Raw genomic sequence first — 10,014 nt, 5'->3', positions numbered from 1 at the left:
CGATATCGTTGACTTGATTGCAAATAAATGCACAGACACTATTTAACTGAACAGAGATGACATAACTGAATCCAATGATGAACTGCCTTTAACTATCATTTTTGCATTATTGACACTGTTTTCCTAATGAATGTTGTTCAGTTGCTTTGACGCAATGTATTTTTTTTAAAGCGCTATATAAATAAAGGTGACATTGACATTGAACAGTAGGGAACATAGTGCATTTAATTCATTCACCAGACCCAAACATACACACGTTTCAAATCCACTCACTCAGTTAACATTTATAGTATAGTAATAATAGCAGTGTATATCCTATTTGCATTTGAAGTGATATTATAAATCCTGTAAACATATAGAAGGTAATATTTTGACTTCTCCGGTTCTCTGCACTGACGTTTAGCACAACCGGTAATATCTACGCACACACTCGCAAGACCGGAAATCCAAGATGGCGGAGATATGCTACTAGCCCATAGGACAACCACTATATAAGGCAATAGTCTTTCCTTTTGTTGTGTTTCTGTAGTGCTGTCATGCAAGAGATGTCAACAAATATTTTAACCAAATTTTAGCACTTCAATATTTTATATGCATGTCCTGCTGTGTCATCCGGTCTTTATATTTTTCATAAGTGTTTCCATTTTCTCTTGTTTTAGTACTATGTTTGAGAAAATTAGCCTCCTGGGGAGGACTTAAAAATACAAAGCAAGTAAATAATACACACATTTTTGCTTAATTCATTGTGCTGTTGTTGTTAACAGGCATGGTTTAGTCAAGTCAAGTCAAGTCACCTTTATTTATATAGCGATTTAAACAAAATACTGTACATTGCGTCAAAGCAACTGAACAACATTCATTAGGAAAACAGTGTGTCATTAATGCAAAATGACAGTTAAAGGCAGTTCATCATTGAATTCAATGATGTCATCTCAGTTCAGTTTAAAAAGTTAAATAGCAATCATTTGCAATCAAGTCAACGATATCGCTGTGGATGAAGTGACCCCAACTAATCAAGCCAGAGGCGACAGTGGCAAGGAACCAAAACTCCATCGGTGACAGAATGGAGAAAAAAACCTTGGGAGAAACCAGGCTCAGTTGGGGGCCAGTTCTCCTCTGACCAGACGAAACCAGTAGTTCAATTCCAGCCTGCAGCAAAGTCAGATTGTGCAGAAGAATCATCTGTTTCCTGTGGTCTTGTCCTTTTGGTTGTCTGAGACAAGTTCTTTACAGGGGATCTGTATCTGGGGCTCTAGTTGTCCTGGTCTCCGCTGTCTTTCAGGGCTGTAGAGGGCCTTTCTTGGTCCTGATCCACCATCTGGTCAGGATATGTACTGGATCCGGGTGAGGGAGTGAGTGGAAGCTGGTGGAGCTACTCAAGGCTGACATCAATCTCCAGAGAGAGACAGAGGAGAGATATATGGAGTCAATATAATGCTGCATATATACGCAAAAAAAAAAAAAGTTTTGCAAATTAAAATTTAAGTATTGAGGAAAATAAATGTGCTTTTTGTAAACAAAAATAAAGAATTGCAAAACATAAATGAAACACTAAAAAAATGATTTCGTAATACATAATACATGGCCATATCTACTAATTTATTTGCAACGCTGCTTTTATTTTGCGTGTCAGTCTAGTTTGAGCTTGCGATACCGTTTTCCTCTTGCACTTCACGTATGTGCATGTCTCGCTTTGTGGCACTGTTTTGACGTGGGGGTGGAGTCAAGGGATGGGGTGTGTACATCATGCCTCCTTGGAAGTGACTTCATCGGCCCGAGACGCAGCTCACTGAACCAGGTACTATCATGATGAGTAGAGGCTTGCGAGTGGATAGAACTAACTCTGAACTAATGTGAACAAGGAACACTTCTGTGCGCTGGCATCCTCCACAAGTGAAGAGATTTTAAACAAACACTGTTAATACACTTGCAGTTAACCAAATGAAACAATACACATTTTAATGCTATAAAAGTGTGCACATCGAGAGAAATAAACAGCAGATGTTCATGTTCATTCACAATTTCTTTAACTTGAGCAAACACTGCTAATACACATATTCATTTGTTAATAAAGTAAATAATACGAAAACATTCATTGTTTTAATGCTAATGAATAAAAGGAAACAATCCACTCACAAGCCTCTGCTCATCACGACAGTACCTGGATCAGTGAGCTGCGTCTCGGGCCGATGACGTCACTTCCAGGGAGGCATGTTGTACATGCCCCCATCCCTTGACTCCACCCCCACGTCAAACCAGTGCCACAAAGTGAGACGCGCAGAAAAATGAAGCGTAAACGGAAAACGGTATCGCAAGCTCAAACTAACTCAAACTGCTTTCATGCTGTTTCGTTTATGTTTTGCAATTATTTATTTTTTTTGCAAAACTTCATTATTTTTCTCCCGATACTTTATTTTATTTTGGAATTCTTTATTTTTGTTTGTAAAAAGCAAAATTATTTTCCTCAATACTTTAATTTTCATTGGCAAAACTTCATTTTCTTTTGCAAATCTTATTTTATTTTATTTTATATTTTTTGGCGTATACATGTGTGGCATTATATTGACTCCATAGAGATACTCTTTTGTTTTTATTTTATTATAAAAGTTTTATTTAAATGTTCGCCGGTTCCTGACTCCTCCTTCCATGCCTACAAACTTTTTTACACACACCTATGGCCCAGGTCTGAAAAATGCAAACACTAAATCCATACTAACATAATACCACTAAGTGCTACGTCTATCCCGTAATTCATCACTTTCAGGAACAGGACAAGGAAAACCTTTAAATCCAGATTTTCAGAGACACCATATACATTCAAGAATCCTATATTTAGATCTTTATTACTAACAATCCGGTGGGTCATAAAGAACTTTGTTTTTTTTACCTCCACGAGGTGCTTCTCAATAAATTAGAATGTAGAGGAAAAACTCAATAATTCAACTCAAATTGTGAAACTCATGTATTAAATAAATTAAATGCACACAGACTGAAGTAGTCTAAGTCTTTGGTTCTTTTAATTGTGATGATTTTGGCTCACATTTAACAAAAACCCACCAATTCACTATCTCAACAAATTAGAATATGATGACATGCCAATCAGCTAAACAACTCAAAACACCAGCAAAGGTTTCATGAGCCTTCATAAAGGTATCTGACAATCATTGGCTGTTCACAGAGTGGTGTATCCAAGCATGTTAACAGAAAGTTGAGTGGAAGAAAAATATGCACGACCAACCGAGAGAGCCACAGCCTTGAGGATTGTCAAGCAAACTGGATTCAAGAATTTTAGAGAACTTCTCAAGGAATGCACTTACCTGGGCTAAGGAGAAGAAGAAATGGACTGTTGCCATTGGTCCAAAGTCTCTTTTTTCAGATGATAGCCAGTATTGTATTTCATTTGGAAACCAAGGTCCTAGAGCTGGAGAAAGGGTGGAGAAGCTCATAGCCCAAGTTGCTTGAAGTCCAGTGTTAAGTTTCCACAGTCTGTGATGATTTGGGGTGTAATGTCATATGCTGGTGTTGGTCCATTGTGTTTTTTGAAAACCAAAGTAACTGCACCCGTTTACCAAGAAATATTGGAGCACTTCATGCTTCCTTCTGCTGACCAGCGTTTTGAAGATGCTGATTTCATTTTCCAGCAGGATTTGGCACCTACCCACACTGCCATAGGCACCAAAATGTGGTTAAATGACCATGGTGTTGGTGTGCTTGACTGGTCAGCAAACTCACCAGACCTGAACCCCACAGAGAATCTGTGGGATAATGTCAAGAAGAAGATAAGAAACAAGAGACCAAACAATGCAGATGAGCTGAAGGCCACTGTCAAAGAAACCTGTGCTTCCAGACCACCTCAGCAGTGCCACAAACTGATCAACTCCATGCCACACTGAATTGAGGCAATAATTAAAGCAAAAGGAGCCCCTACCAAGTATTGAGTACAAGTACAGTAAATGAACATACTTTCCAGAAGGCCAGCAATTCACTAAATGTTTATTTTTATTATTAGTATTGGTTTTATGAAGTATTTTAATTTGTTGAGATAGTGAATTGGTGGATTTTTGGTAAATTTGAGCCAAAATCATCACAATTAAAAGTACCAAAGACTTAAACTACTTCAGTCTGTGTGCACTGAATTAATTTATTGCATGAGTTTCACAGTTTGAGTTGAATTACTGAAATAAATGAACTTTTCCTCAACATTCTAATTTATTGAGAAGTGCCTGTATTATGCCGTCTTGTTTATCTAAAAGTGCACTGATTGTAAAAAAACACAGACTTTAATTATGCATTCATTGTGAATTTACAAAATTTTCTTGTCAGTTTTTGTTAATTTTTACCGAAAACAATCCACTGTCAACTTTAGTTCAGCATGCAGCACATCAAAAATAGACTCAAGTATGCAAAATGGTGTATGCTTGTAAGCAGTACATTTTACCTGTTAATGAGAGGCTTGTAAACTAGCACTTGGGATGTAGCCATCATCACAAGAGTGAGGGTGACAGAAATGTCAAATGTATGACTTATTATTACTATTTACTTTATTTTTTGTCTAATTGACCGGTAATATTTTTTCTTTTAATTGGCAAAAAAAAAAAAAAAATGCTGGACAGTCACATGCCGGACAATAACAAACAATTTGTATTCTGTAATATTTTTCCCCCTTCATTTTCCTAATAAAACATTTCTTTTCCCTTTTATCACAGACTAGAAAATTTATTTTATAGTTTCTATAGGCTACTGTAATAAATATTGTCAATTAGCACTGTATTATTCAGACACTTCATTTATTACCTGCAGATGACTTGAAAAATATACCTGAACCATATATGTGTTATTTGTCTTCAAGCTTCATCAGTTAAAATGTTTCTGCTATTTGTTTAGATTAGCTACAGTGGTATATCTGGGAGCCTTTGTCCATATAAAGGATTCCTGCCACATCAGTTATCACTGCCATAAATTACTACTTCCGTGAGTCTGTTTTGGATTTTCAAGAATGAAACATACGGTACATCCAAAATCACATATTGTTTGAGTAGGTACTATATTCGAATTTGAACTTACTTCACGACTGTTATTAATGTATGTTCTATATTCGAAATTTAAACATACTAAATTCATCATGTGGTTACTATTATGTGACCTACCAACATCAGTTGTGTCACGTCGCTGTGCAGACGAGAATACAGGCTTAAGTAGTAGGTTGTCTGGGTAGCAACATTTTCTCCTACTGTTTCTCAAATACGATGAATTCTGACATACTACTCTTTTGGCATTATGTTTTTTGCTTACTATGTAAAAGGGAAGTATTTGAATTTCACATGTAGCAATACAATGCATGACAGTTTAGCGCTCCAGTCATGCTTAGACTATCCTGTCTTTACATTTAAATCTAAATGTTTTGGCACAAAAACACTGAAAACTTGAAAAGGAAGATTTTTAATTAGGACTTCCGGTTTGAACATGTAGCGAGCAGACGTGTGAGAAGTGGCTCCCGAATAACTTTTTATTTTCTATAACTTTTTTTTGACAAAGTTTGGCACCCCTTGAGTTTACATTAAGACTTAACTTTACACAACTAAATGAGACCAAAAAGACGAGACCGAGGGCAAAAAACACTGAAATGGACGAAGATACCACAAGTGAAGACAACATGGCTAACGTTACACAAGCTAGCCCAAGCTCGGAGTTACCTGCTGATCTTGCTAAGTTACACACGGTGCTTCTGTCCGACCTCGCACAGCAAACGGACTCCCTCCTGAAAAAGGCACTCGGCGAGGCACTGGCACCAATTTCGGCATCCCTAGAATTGGTAAAATCGTTAAGGTTTTTTTTTTTTTTCTTTTTTTTTTTCTCTCCAACTTAAGTTTAATAAGAACTGGGGAACATTTTGTTTACATGACAACACTCTATCTTTTAAGGATGCACACAGCTAGGTTAAACTGTATCTTAAGTTCGTTATTATTACTGTTTTATTCTTCCCCTACACAACTTTACACAATGTGTGTTGACATCACTTATGACCACAAATGCACTTTCATAATGTGGTTCAGGCTAATCATAAACATTTTAGATGTCTTCTATGATAAATAATGCAGGCGGTTCAAGCCCAGTAGGGGGAGCTGCAGTTAGGTTTCTGTCCTAGAATGTTAAGGGGTACAATGGTCCTGTGAAACGTACTAGGATTTTTTCCCATCTTAAACAATTGAAAACTGATGTTTTGTTTTTGCAGGAGACACATTTACGGTTAGAAGATCACACCAGACTCTGTAAAGCATGGGTTAATCATATCTTCCATTCCAAATGTATTAATAGATAATGAGGGGTGGCAATTTTGATTAATAAATGAATTCAGTTCTCACTAAATGCAATAATGGCAGACCCCAATGGTCGATATGTCATTGTCTCAGGCCTCCTATTTCAAACACCAGTTCTTTTGGTAAATGTGTATGCCCCTAACTGGGACGATGCTGAATTTGCCAATAAGCTTCTGTCATCTCTTCTTAATTTAGATACACATAGATTGATCCTTGCAGGGGATCTTAATTGTACAATTGACCCATTGCTTGATAAATCTAGCCCTAAATCTACCTCACCATCTGTAATGTCAAGGGTCTTCTCAGACTTTATGAGACAAAATGGCTGCCTAGACCCATGGAGGTTTCAAAATCCGACTTCCAAACAATTATCTTTCTTTTCTCATGTCCACCATTCTTTCTCAAGAAAAGATTACTTTTTTATAGATAGCTCTTTCATCCCTGCAGTGAAATCGGTTGAATATTTGGCCATCATCATTTCAGATCATGCACCACTCATCTTAGACCTTTCTTTCACTTTGAATGTTAGAGAACAATCCTTCTGGAGACTTAATTCCCTGCTGCTTTCAAATGAGAAATTTTGCGAACATGTGTCTACTAATATAGATACTTTTCTGGAAGTAAACAAGAAGGAAGGTATATAATATTCCCTACTTTGGGAAACCTTAAAAGCATACTTAAGAGGACAAATTATCTCCTACGTAGCACATGTCAATAGGGAGCGCCGCAAACAAATAGAAGACCTGACGGATTTAGTTTTTAAGTTAGACTGCAAATATTCTGAAAGCCCCTCCCCAGAATTATATAAAGAACGGATAGCTTTACAGTCTAAGCTTAATCTTCTATCTACCAGCCAGGCTGAATACTTATTATTGCGGACCCGGAGCACTTACTATGAGTACGGTGAAAAAGCTAGTCGATTGCTGGCTCACCAGCTGAAGCGACAGGCTGCTTCATGGCTCATACCCCAAGTGAAAGATCAAGATCAAAATATAGTCACCAACCCAAAGGAAATCAATAATACTTTTGCTACATTTTTCTCTACACTTTACACGTCTGAATTCCCATCAGATGTTACGAATATGAACAGTTTCTTAGATAATTTAGAATTACCTACTATTGAGCCTGGAGACAGGGAGGAGTTAGACCGACCTCTTACACAGTTAGAGATCACTGCAGCCATCGGAGACATGCGAACTTGGAAATCTCCAGGACCTGACGGTTATCCCCCCGAATTTTTAAAGAAATTTAAAGATAAACTTGTACCTATTATGCTAGAAGTATTTAACGAATCATTGGGAAACGGTTACTTGCCTCCAACCCTCACACAAGCTAAGATTACACTACTCCTCAAAAAGGATAAGGACCCTACCAGCTGTGGCTCTTACCGGCCTATTTCCCTCCTAAATGTTGATATAAAAATTTTAGCCAAGGTGATGGCACATCGTTTAGAATCCATTCTCCCTAAAGTAATCTCTGAAGATCAGACTGGTTTTATAAAGGGTCGTCACTCTTTTTCAAATATTCGCCGGCTTGCTAACGTGATCTACTCCCCCGGCCCCTCTTCGACTACAGAAGCTGTAATTTCTCTGGACGCGGAGAAAGCCTTTGAGCGGGTGGAGTGGAAATACTTGTTTTCCGTATTGGAAAGGTTTGGGTTTGGGGACACGTTTCTGGCATGGATTCGTCTGCTCTATTCGTCCCCACAAGCATGTATTCAAACTAACCAATCCCATTACAATTTTTTTCTCCTGTCACGTGGGACACGTCAAGGATGTCCTTTATCCCCGCTCCTATTTGCAGTGGCAATTGAGCCTCTTTCGCTTGCACTGAAGTCGTCGTTGATGTTACGGGGGGTTAGGCGTGGGACTGAGGAACATCGCGTCTCTCTGTATGCAGACGATCTATTGATCTATATAAGCCATCTAGAAACTAGTGTCCCCATAATTGTATCACTACTGAACAATTTTGGGTCTTTTTCTGGCTACAAACTTAATTATCAGAAAAGTGAATGCTTCCCCATTAATGATTCGGCAATGCAAATTAAACAAGAAGCAGTCCCCTTCCACTTAACACACTCTGGTTTCAAATATCTTGGAATAAACATTACGCGTTCCTTCACCTCTCTTCTGGGGGCTAATTTTACACCTCTAGTTAACCAAATGAAAGCTGACTTTCAAAGGTGGAGCAGTCTGCCTCTGACTATTGCAGGGAGGGTACAATCGGTGAAGATGAACGTACTTCCAAAGTATCTGTATTTGTTTCAATGTTTACCGTTATTCCTGACAAAATCATTTTTTCAATCAGTTAATACATCCATTACCACCTTCATCTGGAAGAATAAAGTTCCAAGAGTTAACAAAGGCTTACTTCAGAGGGGTCGCGATGTGGGGGGACTAGCTCTCCCCAGTTTTATTCACTACTATTGGGCAGCTAACCTGCAGAAAATTTTATTCTGGCTCCATGTGCCAGACACCGACTGGTGTACGCTTGAGGCGCACTCCTGCCACTCGTCATCCCTCCCTGCTTTGGTGTACTCCTCCCTCCCCACAAAGTGGTCCAGGTTTACGTCTAATCCCATAGTACTGTCCACCCTTAAAATCTGCGCCCAGTTCCGAAATAATTACAAATTCACCTCTCCCTCCCCCCTAGGCCCTATTTGTAAGAATCATTTATTTCCAGCCTCCTCTTTTGACCTAACATTCACTCAGTGGGACAGGAAGCAGCTTTCCTGTTTTAAAAGCTTGTACTGTAAAGAAGGGTTCGATAGTTTTGATAATATATGCCAGAAATATGATCTTTCACGCAGTAACTTTTTTAGATATCTCCAAATACGCCACTGTGTTAAAGAACTGTTCCCTTCTTTCCCGGTCCTCCCTATTGAGGCAGCATGTAGTGTTAATTTCGTCACCTATTTTTAATTTTGTCTTAGTCTTAGTCTTAGTCTTGTGCCAAATGTCCTTATTAGTTTTAGTCATATTTAGTCATTCACATATCTTTTTTTGTTAGTCAAGTTTTAGTCGACTAAAAGTCTTGTCATTTTAGTCTAGTTTTAGTCAAAAGAAAGCTCAAGGTATCTTAGTCAAGTTTTAGTCGACTAAAAGTCATTTAATTTTAGTCTAGTTTTAGTCAAAAAGAACAATATGTTTTAGTCTAGTTTTAGTAATAAAAAAATGTAGTCTTTTTTTTTTAAAATAACACATTATTACTGAGATTATTACTTATAAACATTTCAGTAAAAAAAGTTTCACATATCTCAAACATTGGTTAAATGTCATAATTACCTGATAAAATACCCTTGTTGAATGCAAATGTTAAACGTGTCTGGTTTTCAATTTCTGATTTAGGAGACACATTCACAAATGATTAACCTGTTCTGAAGAGTATTTTATTTTAACCAACACAATTCAAAAGATGATTGTACTTAAAATGCGACCAAATATCGAGCCTCTTACTTCGACCTAGCATGTCGTCGTCGCTCGCTCATCACTCGTGTTCGCTTTGGGTGTTGTGCGTTCAGCAGTTTTGTGTTGCAGCCAGTATGACCCCTGTTTCACACCGCAAGCGTGAGCTGTACACGCGACGCTCCTGCTTGACGCTCACGCGCTGCTCCTGGTCCCGGTGTGAATACACTCATTGATTAACATGGACGCCGGAAAAAATACGCGCTGCTCGCGCGCCACTCACGCTTGCGGTG

Source organism: Carassius carassius, chromosome 38 (assembly GCF_963082965.1).
Source record: "Carassius carassius chromosome 38, fCarCar2.1, whole genome shotgun sequence".
Lineage (NCBI taxonomy): Eukaryota > Metazoa > Chordata > Actinopteri > Cypriniformes > Cyprinidae > Carassius > Carassius carassius.
This window is presented reverse-complemented; position numbering follows the sequence as displayed.